Below are 11,427 nucleotides of genomic sequence, written 5' to 3' on the forward strand. Positions count from 1 at the left end.
GGTGCACACCTGTAATCCCAGCTGCATGGAGATATAGGAGGCTGAGGCAGGAGGATTGTGAGTTCAAAGACAGCCTCAACAACAGTGAGGCACTAAGCAACTCAGTGAGACCCTGTATTTAAATAAAATACAAAATAGGAATGAGGATATGGCTCAGTGGTTGAGTGCCCCTGGGTTCAATCCCTAGTACCAAAACTAGATAGATAGACAGACAGACAGATGAAGAGATACAGAGTAGAAAAAGAAGCACACTGAGAGAAGAGAGTAAAGACAGGAGGAAAAGGTCAGAGAGAAAGGAAGGAGTTAAGAGACAAAGGAGAAAAGAATCTCAACTTAGTCCTTGATCTAAGCATTTTTCAGAAGCCAAATGAATTTATGAACTTTTAAATTATATGCCAAAAAAATAATTTTTTTCCTTAAGACGGTATTAGTAGAGTTTCCATCACATTCAATCAACATATTACTTTCTAATAAAACTCCCACTGGCAATTATATAATCTGGTAGTTCAGATGCAACCCATAATCATTGTCTTTTTCCTCTGTGTACATAGTCAACAATGCCAGATGACATTTGTGGGGCGAGGTTGGCTAATTTATAGTGTTAGGTGTTGTTAGTTAACATGATGGCACAAAATAATTCCAATGCCTCAACTATGTAAAACGTGTCAGGCTGCAGCAGAATCCAAGAAATACTGCTGCACACAACCCCACTTCCAAGCCCCGGATAGTGGACAATTGAATGTTTTCATACCTTTTCACATTCTTATATGGCACCTGAATTAGACCAGGTATGGGGACCCATGACTTCTCCTAGTCTGCTCCCCTTTGGGGCTTCAGTGAACTAGCCCTCTAGAATCTGGTCTTTTCTGTGCCAGTATCTCCCACCACCACTTTTACTCAATCAGAATCAGAAACACAAGGGACTCACAAATCTATTTAATTTTGAAAAAATATATTGAAAGATAAAGGAGTTTGACATGTAATTCATGGGAAGTCTTCAGACAGAGGACAAGATCAGGAACATGTTGAAAGTACTCGTGGCCCAAACAGATGTGGCAGCAGCACAGGGAGCAGAGTTGGGTGGAAAGCAGTCACAGAAACTCAGGAAAGACCAGAACAAGAAGAGGGCCAGGGGCCTGGGGTTTTGGCTCAGTGGTAGAACACTTGACTAGCATGTGTGAGGCACTGGGTTCAATTCTCAGCACCACATATAAATAAATGAATAAAATAAAGACCCATCACAACTAAAAATTGTGTGTGTGTGTGTGTGTATGAGTATGCAAAAGAAGAGGGCCTGGCATCTGCTGCTCAGGCACTTTGGGACTCAGGTCTTGATGGGGGACAGGGCTGGCAGAGGTGGATTCCTCACAGGCCTGAGAGAAGGGAGGCTAGGAACTTGCACAATGGTGAGAACAGCAGTAGACCATGGAACAGTGGTAACAGGAAGAAAAATGTTGGAATCTGTGCATGATCCCTGAAGGAAAGAGAAAAAATAAGTCATAAGTTAAATCCCTAGAGAAAGTCAGCCCCCTGATCAATACCCTTGGGGCCTCTCTGCAACTCAGAACACTAAGGGTAATTTTGTACAACCACCCACTCCTCACCATCTCTCCTGGTATCTGATTAAAGAGGATACTGTGCTAAAGTGAACACAAAGCTTCTGCAGAGGCATGTGGAAGAAGGCCCCAGTCCCATCAGCAGTCTAAGTGTTTTGGTGAAGCACAGGTCACATAGTTAACTGGACAGGTAAGAACTGTAACCTCCTGTCATCTCACCTAACATCCAGCTCAGCACAAGAAAGACTCATGGCCTCCCTAATTTCTGCAATCTACTTCTATCCCTAGTTTGGCTCCCCCTTTTCACTGAGATAAGAAAAGTTACAACAGAAACACTTAGTCCTAGAGCCAGTCTTGCCCATTTTCTCTAAAGGTGACTTACCTTTCTTATTGCAAAAGTGGACACTAAGGCCCAAGCCAAGAAAAATCAGTTCCAGCACAAGACTCCCAATTCCATTCAGCATCTTGTTCTGGGCAGATTCTGACAGTGCCCCTGGGAAGTAGAAGCTTGTGCATCAGTGACTGTCCCCACATCCCACAGAGTCCTCATCAGGAAGTCTGGAGACCAACCCAAGATATAAGAGACAGAGGTACCCCACTACCAAACAGAGGAGGGTGAAGGGCATGAAGAGACCCCAGGAGAACAGTGGATGGATGAGGATTTAGGGGGAAAAGGGAGAATGGATCCTCAGGGTAGGTCCATCTGAAAATCCACAGACCATCCCCAAACACCAGCCTTAATGTCAAAGCCCAGAATTTCACCACTGCAGGAGATATACTGCCCAGCCAAACCTCAGCCTGGGGATCAGGTTATATAAAGCAATAATATCTTGGAAAGAAAGGAGGTCAGTACTCAGCATCTGCCTTTTAACTTCAGATCACAAGCCTCCATGACTCTAGGCTCAGAAATGACACTAGGGGTTGTGTAGGAGAGAAGGTATGAATGTGTCCAACAGCAGAGGAAAGAAGGACCCCAAGCCCACAAGACCCAGTGTCCTCCCTGCCTTTGCTTCTTTCTGCTGAACCTCTGGTATCAATGAAGTGGCCCTTACACCATTCTACAGTGATGGGGCTCTGGAGGCTGGGGTGCGCCACGTGGCTAGTGTAGACATCTCCATGCTGGGGTATTACTTCCAACATCACAAGAATCTGGTAGGTCCAATCCCCATTCTGAATAAGTGGTGTGGACACAACTCCAGAAGTCTCTTCCTCTTTATTCTGGAACCATCTGACTTTAACTTGTTGAGGATAATATTTGTCACTGAGCAGATCAGCAAATTGTGGTGGCTTTTTCCTGGCTGGAGAGATGGTGACTATAGGCTCCACTAGGATGAATGACAGCAAAAAATAAAGTCAGAGAATGAGGCAGCATAGTGGGTCTCAACATGGGCTTAAGTCCCTCCTTTAATATAAAAGTGGAGAAAACAGTAGATATTAGTGTTCACAAATACCAAAGGTTTCACCCATTTGTGGAAGATTTTTTTAAAAAAGTTGATCACATAGAAATAGAGGGTAGAATAGAGGTCACCACAGCCCAGGAAAGGAATAGTGAGATGGTGAATAATGGGAATCAAACATACTTGGAGGGGAGCACTTTTAATGTTATACAGCTCAACAAAGGATAGTCTACAATAATTAATTACACACTTCGCAAAAACTAGAGAAGAAGAGTTTGGGTTGCCAGTACACACAAATGATAATATTTCAGGAAGTGGAAATGCTGATCTCCCCAGTTTGATCATACCACATTGTGTTGAATTACAACAGTGTACCTCATAAATAAGTACAAATATTATATGTTGATTTTTAAATGAAAAAAATAAATTGAATGTCCCTTTTATAAATATATAGGTCAGCAATACATATACCATTATGGTCCCTTAAGATTATTCTGACTAATGATGTCCTAGTTGTCTTGCTGTAAGTACAGTCTGTGATTTTCACAGAATACAATTAACTAACAATGTTCTCCTCTTCTGTATTTCCCCACGATGTTGTGCTACTTCACCAGGGGCTCAAAATCAGTGCTATCAACCAACCATGGACTAAATTGTGAATCAAAATAAACTTCTCCTCTATTTAAGTTAATTATCTCAAGCACTTTATTACAGTAACTCAAAGCTGACTAATACACTCTTCCGATGCTGCCTATCAAGTATTTCAACAGTTTTTCCTTCAATTCAAATGCCCTCCCAATTTTACCAAAATCCTAGGAATCCCAAAAGTTGCTTTCCCCACAGGCCTTCCACACTAGTTCAGAGGTGTGCGCACTTTGATCAGTCCTAAACTAACCTCTCTGCTGAACAGTGAAGGAAGACGTCTATTAATAGTGGTGTCTGCACAAGGTGTCTACATGGGCCTGATACTCAGCCAGGAGGTCCTTCTGGGCATTCCAGCTCTTGGCACTTGACATCCTCTGCTCTGTTACAGCCACAAACACCCCCACATCACTGTCAAAGCACAGGATCTCCTCCTTATTGTAAATTTGTCTGGCCATGAGCCTCACTCGCTGAGTCCCATTGGTGAAGTAGCAGGTGCCCTTAAACTGGTACATGAAATCCTGTGCAGGAGAACCAGGCCACATTAGATTTAGCTCAGGCTGCATCCCAACCAACCCTGTGTTTGGTTTAGGGAGACACAGGGAGTAAAGGAACATGACAACAAAGACCAGTGACTAAATAAAATCTGCTCTAAACCCTCAGAATTTTATTCCCAGGATGAATGAAGTGATTTCTCTACCTCAAATCCTGCATTGATCATTTATTGGATAAAATTAAAAATGTCAAACAAGGAAGATCATGGAATAATGTTTGGAATACAGAAACAAAATTGCCAGCATTTTCATATGCTGGATCAGTAAATAACCAAAATCCTAAATAATCCACTAACTAAAAGAATTTAAAGTAAGGGAGAGTTCAGCAAATGGCTGGATACAAGATCCATTTTTAAATGTTTTACATATAGATGAGCAACAAATGTGAAATATAATGTGAATTACATCATTTATAATGGCATGAAAAATTATGAAGAAATCTTATAAAAATATACAAGAATTCTAAAAGGGAAACCATGAAATTTATGAGATACATCAAAAGGGTCCTAAGTAAACACAAAGATACACCTGTACATGAATTGGAAGACTGAATATTATAAAGAGGACATTATCTCAAATGGTCTTATGTATTCTGTGGGTATAATTTAAAATTCCTACCAATTTGTGATTACTCAAAATTTACAAGCTGATTCTAAAATGCAATAAAGGTTCATAAGGCAAAGATGGTAATTAAACACCATATTTTGGACACAGACATAGATAAATAAATGGCAATAATGTATTCCAAAATAAGTTTCATGCATCCATTTAGACTAAATATATTACAAGGGTGGCACACAAGGTGGTCAGTGAGGAATGAATACTTTTGTTAATAAATGATTTTCTAATAAATGGGAATACATCAGAAGGAGCAGAAGAAATTGGGCATACTTCTTGCACCATATGTAACATAGACCTAAGTATGAATGAAATGCTACAAATCTGTTAGGAGATAAAACTAGAGAACATTTTCATGATGTTGGAGTTGTGGAAGATTTCTTAAATCATTAAAAGCACTAGACATAAATAAAAAAGATTGATAAATTCAATTCAATAAAAGTAACAGCTTCTGCTCATCAAGAAATATCATTAAAAGACTTACACAAGGCCAAAAGTACAAATATTTTCAAAGCACATACTGATGATGGGCTTTATTTGAAATATATTTTTTATCTTTTTGAAATAAATGAGAAAAAGATAAATATGGAAAAGAATAGAAGTTCCCATAACACTACACACTCACCAGACAGGGAAACATTAAATAGTCTAAGATACCAAAAGCTGTCAAGAATTGGATTTTCTTTTGAACAGCTCATGAGACAACTATGTTAATAACAGTTGGACTTTGTCTTGTCAAGTTGAAGATAGGCAGACATTGCAATTGAAGTATTTATTTCAGTCTAGAGAAACGCAGACCCAAAGGTTCCAGGATTCCAGGGTACATTTTCTTTTATGTAAGACCAGCCCAAACATCCATCCACATAAGAACAGGTTAAGTACATTGCTCTGCCCTCATAAAATGGAATATACTACCCAACAACGAAAATGGATGAATATTGCATCAGAGATTTGTGGCAAGTCTTCTCAGACATAATATTGAGAAAGGAAGCAAGACAGAGCACAGCATTTATAGAACATTTAGAGGAGGAAATATTAATCTATATTGTTTAAGGATACATTCTTATATATGCTAACTGTAACAATGAGCAAAACAAATTAGGATTAAAAGAATCACAATAGAACTTACTCCTGGAATGTGAAAATGGGTACTGTTGGAAAGGAGTACACAGAAGTCATTTGGAGAACTGGTAATATTCACATATGTTCAACTTGATTAGAGGTTATTTGGATACTTCTTTGTAATTTTTGTTATGTGTGTGTGTTAAGATGTCTGTTGTGTTATTTTCCTAATAATTAGTTAAAGATACACTATAATAATACATACCCCGGAGTCATCAATTTGTATCTGTGTGTGTGTTTTAGAAAGACCAGGTGAGACAGTTGATGTAACACTATCACTACAGGCTTGGGATTTAATGGGTGCAAAATAAATATCAATTTTGGAGGGTTTTTTTCACCATTGTCATAGCCCCCATACACCATCAATACTGAATCAAGGCCCTAATTAACCCAGAATTAGTAACTGCCTGTCCTTATCCCATTCTTCCTCCCAAGTCCCACAGTGTCATCTCCATGACCCCACTGCTTACCTCCAAGGAATGGGTGATTAATTATGCTCTTCAGGTATTGAAGCTCCAGAGACTATAGCTCTGGTCTGAATTTGTCTGATCCCAAGCCCCTAAATAGATGAATACTATTGGGCCCAGAAAATCCCCAGAGTGGCCAGTTCTTTTAACTTACCTGATGCTTCTCAAGTACCTCATTTGCATTTTGTACTGTGTCTGGTATAGAAATGTACTTTGTATTTTTCTTCCAATTCTGAGATCCCAAAGTCCTTTAGAGATATTAGGCTCCCTTCCACTGCAGAGGTTGAAAAAAGGAATCTAGCAAAACTCTAAGAAAGAGAAATCAGGACTCTTGTAAGAGTCCTTCCAAATTCTACCTGTGGTTTGTTGAAAATACAACAGACCCAAGCTTAGGCTCCAGAGCCCCCAAGAAATTATTTCCAAATCTGGGCTCTGAATAGCAGCTGTCCTGCACTTACTTGGGGAATCTCTTCTGTTAGCCATGGGAGTCCTCAGCACCATGAGAACCACCATCACAATTCCAGCTTTTATCCAAAGGTTCCTGGGGATTATCACAGTCATCTTTTCAAACTTGGAACAGAAGCAATTTAACAAAAGCACTTGGCTTTCAGCACAACTGCTACCAATTGACCTGAAATTTCACTTCACAGAGATGAAAAGTAGGAAATCTCCTATGAATTTTAGGATTGGACAGTTCCTAAGGAAGAAACCAATCAACCCTATGACTTAAGTCTTCATTTATCTCTAGGTAAACATTTTTAATGGAAGTTCTCAACTCAAAAAAAATATCTATTGTTGAATACACCACCAGTAAACACCACATCATGTACAACCTCAAAGTGGGATCCTAATTAGAATAAGTTATACCCCATGTATGTATAATATGTCAAAATATACTCTGCTGTCAGGTATATATAAAAAGAACAAATTAAAAAATTAAAAACTAAATAAATAAAAAATAAAACCAAAAAATTGTAGAAACATTATCCATTGATCATTTGCTAGGTGTCTAGTGGTAGATCATCTTCAAATATCATTGAACTTTGTAAAATGCTGAAGATATGTTAGGAAGATTCAGAACCAAGAACATGACTCAAGGCATGTCTTCTTGTGACATTTATTTAAATTCTGTTTCTGATGTTTGGGGTTTGATGGTGGCTAAGGATGCCAGAGGGCAGGAAGAAGTGGAATACTATTCCTTGGGACATAAAATTATTATCTAAGAGCTCTTCATTTTTCCCTCTAGACTTAACACTACAAGAACTAAGATACAATATGAAAGGAAACAGATTATAAAGAAAATGTATTTGTATCACGGTTGAAGAATTTATTGATTTTTTTACTCTGGACAGATTAAATAATCTCTAGTAGCCTCAGTCATTGTACCTTTAACTGGTAGATACTTTCTCTTTGACATCATTGGTATTCAGACAAAATAAAATTTTATAGATATGACATCTTAATTGCAGATCCTGGCAAAGAGCTAGAACCCCAAGATAAAGCCATGTTATGTGTTTTTAAAGGGGACAAAACAGAGGCTGTGATGAGGAAATAGTTGAGAAAAGTTCCCTGGGTTATTTAACTGAGTTATTTATCAACACATGTATTTTCATGGCATTCAGAGGAAGCCCTTCAGGAAATAGCTGCACAAGGATGACTTGACCCCTCTGAGACTATTGATACCCCAGTTCCAGCAGCAACCAGAGGTGAAATAGAGTAACAGGAAGTAGATCAGGTTAAGCTGAAAGTTAATAGGAGTTTTTCAAATTCTAAATCTAATCCAGAGAAAAATAGACATGTAATTATTATTACAGTTATAACAACTGTTTCTATTAGTATAAACAATAATAACTATCATTTTTCAATCTTAATATGTGCCTGACATGGCACATTTAAAATATCTTGACACAAGTAACCTGAACAGACTATAGGGTAATTATTATTATCTAAATTTTCAGATAAGGAAACCATGCTTCAGTCTGAGTAACTTGCCCAACATCACAGTTTATCATTTGTTTTAAAGATGTGCCTTTGATCATCAGTCTTAAACTTCATGCAAATACTTTAGTCATTTATATTAATAATGTTTGAACAAAATATTTAAACAATGAAATCACATAATTTCAAATAACACAGCTTGTGTAAATCCATCAAATACATCACCAAGAACAAGCCTGAGGGCTATCAATGGAATTGGAAGAGTGACAGTTACCACAACACTCTACAATTGTCCTGCAAATAACAACAAATTTTAATTTCTGCTACATATTAGTATCAAATATGAATTTAGTTAATGATAGGTATTAACTGATTTAAGTGCTTTCAAAGCCAGGTGCACCCACCTGTCATCCCAGCTACTTAAGAGGCTGCAGCAAAATGGCTTGAGCCCAGAAGTTCAGGACCAGCCTGGGCAGCATAGCAAGACGCCTCTCTGAGAAGAAAACAAGTGCTTTCACAGTACTTATAATGTTTGAAATGAGACAAACATTCATATTTTAACCCCCTCAGTTGCACTCTCCTAATGAATTACTGAGTAATTCCTTTAAATTTTTATTAAGCAAATAAAATCTTCATGTCAGTCTTTGAAATAATTAATTTGGCAAATTTATTCATTCTTTATATATCATGTATGTCAAAGGACTGGAAATCCACTGAGGAGAACAGAGAACGCTGGTTAATCAGACATGTTCCTTGTACCACTATTGTATCTGGATAAATTTGGGGTTTACATAGTCTGCTTTTGATTTTCTCCCCTCTCTATTACCTATAGCATCCTGATTTTCTGTTTTTTTCAAACTTGAAATGTTCAAAAATCAATGGGAAGAATTCAATATGGATTTAATAACAATTTACTGAATGCCTAAAATGTATTTCTCTACCTGCTGAAAATATAGATAAAATAGTTCCTCTGCTGTGTATGTATTCCATTGGGATACGCATGCTACAATATTTTTCAAATAAAATATTTGTCCTCCCATTACCACTGTACCAGGGGTTACAAAATAACATAGAAGAAAAGGTGGCATGGTCCCTGCCTCATGGAGCTTAGATTTGAACAGATGTGACAAATAGGTATTTTTAAATTATGTTAAGATCTCAGAGAAGAGCATTAGAGGCAAGAGAGGTCTCCGTCGCCATCTGTTGGTCGAAGTGCACCATTGCGTCCCGGAGCAATGACTGGGAAGTTGCAGAGCAGAGCAGGACTCAAGTGTAAGACTAGGTTTCTGAACTTTTTTTTTTTTTTTTAAAGATGTTGGCGATCCAAGCCAGGCATGCTCGGCAACTACTTCGTGTGTTTGAATAAAAAGGAGAGTGTAGTTGGAACAGAGTAAGTTGGTTGGATAATTGCAGGGAACAAGGTAGGAGAGGCAAGCTAAAAAAAAAAAAAAAAAAGGAAAAAATTATGTAAGGCATGGAACTCTCATTAGGAGTTTCTATTTCTTCCTAATGGTAATTAGATCAAATATCTCTACCCTAAAACATGGCTGTCACATTTCATAAAAGTCATAAAGAAATATGGAAATTTTCACAGCATTTATTTTCTGGGTTTTATGTTGTTGTTGTTTCTTCTAAGAAAAATTAGGTACTTTTTTCTAGTTTTCCCCCTTTTCTCCATTTTTTTTTCTGTTTGTTTTTGAGGGGATTATCTGTTTGTTTTGTACTGGGATTAAACCCAGAGGCAGTTTATCACTGAGCCACATCCCCATTCCTTTTTATTATTTATTATTTATTTATTTTTGAGACAAGGTATTGTTAAGTTGCTGCAGATCTCACTAAGTTGCTGAGGATGGCCTCGAACTTGAGATCTTCTTGCCTCAGCTTCATAAATTGCTGGGATTACAGGTGTGTGTCACTGCACCTTGCTGTATTCTCAATATCAAGGAGACAGTACCCAGGAGTAGAAACTGAAGAGAAGTAAACCAGTGGGAAAGAAATCAGGAATAAAAAATCACCATGCATTTCCCCTTCAAGGTCCTGATCCCCACAGCATTCATGTCTCCCAAACTGTATCACATCATCAAGAAATTTCCTCTATGTAGTGTCCATTCTGTTCCTCAAATCACATGCTCGAAACATTTCCTGAACCAGAGACAAACGGAGAATTCTGACCCCGACCCCACCTTTTCCTACAGAACATGCAACACATATTTTGTCAGAGAAGACAAATGCTGGTCGTCCCTCAGATTGGTAGCATTCATACTCTAGGGGTTAAGAAAACCCTTAGGGAATCAACCAAATTATGTTACATGCTCTTATGAATATATCACAATGAATTCCACCTTTATGACAAATTATAATGCAAGAAAAAAGAAGAAGAAGAAAAACCTTAGGACACGGACACACACACACACACACACACATACACATAAACTTTCGGGTGATAAACATTCAGATAAGATGTAAAACCTGAATTCTTCATCTGGGATGACGACAGCAAAGGATAAAGGGCTCTAGTGAATATGGTCAAGATGGAGGAAAGGAAAAATATATAATTCAGGTGAGACCTTTCCAAAAAAATAAAACAAACAAACAAATAAAAAATACCCTGTGCAGTTCTCTGCTCGCTAACTGCTCTAAGGGAGGATGAAGTCTTTCATTCAATAATTAGGACTAAAAGAGTCTAAATAGAAATACGATTGGGATTGTACAAACTGGTGGAAAGAGAACCAAACCGGAAATCAGAAAACCTGAGCTCTAGACCTGGCCCTGCCACTAAGGGCCTGAAGGAACCCAGATAAGCAATTTAGAGGAGCATGGCCTCAATTTTTCTACTTCACTCTTTCATTCAACAAATATTTATAAAGTGGGTGATGATAATACATTAGTGGAGAAAATGTCAGGGGTCAGGGTGCAGGAGCGGAATCCCTGCCCGGGAGGAGCTCAGCTCTAGGGGGACCACAGTAGGATCTACAGGATGCGCAGACTGACCCAGGTCGTCCACTGTCCTCCAGCCTGACGCCCTACAATTGGGTCCCGGGAAGCAGGAGGGCTTCAGGGTCTGGTCTGGAAAGCTGCCCATCACCCCTTCTCCTGTCCCTGGTTTTCCATATCCCACCGTCGCCGCTGTCAG

At 38.6% G+C, this 11,427-nt stretch overlaps 1 long non-coding RNA gene across 1 annotated transcript; it reads right to left on the bottom strand.

The window, feature by feature from the left end:
• Positions 1–916: 916 nt before the first annotated feature.
• Positions 917–6,387, bottom strand: LOC125617413. Its single transcript, XR_007348392.1, has 2 exons — positions 2,611–6,387; positions 917–2,049 (listed from the first exon to the last, which is right to left on the bottom strand). It is a non-coding gene; the product is annotated as an uncharacterized LOC125617413 (long non-coding RNA).
• Positions 6,388–11,427: the final 5,040 nt, after the last annotated feature.

Source organism: Marmota marmota, unplaced genomic scaffold (assembly GCF_001458135.2).
Source record: "Marmota marmota marmota unplaced genomic scaffold, marMar, whole genome shotgun sequence".
In the NCBI taxonomy this organism is placed as follows: Eukaryota; Metazoa; Chordata; class Mammalia; order Rodentia; family Sciuridae; genus Marmota; species Marmota marmota.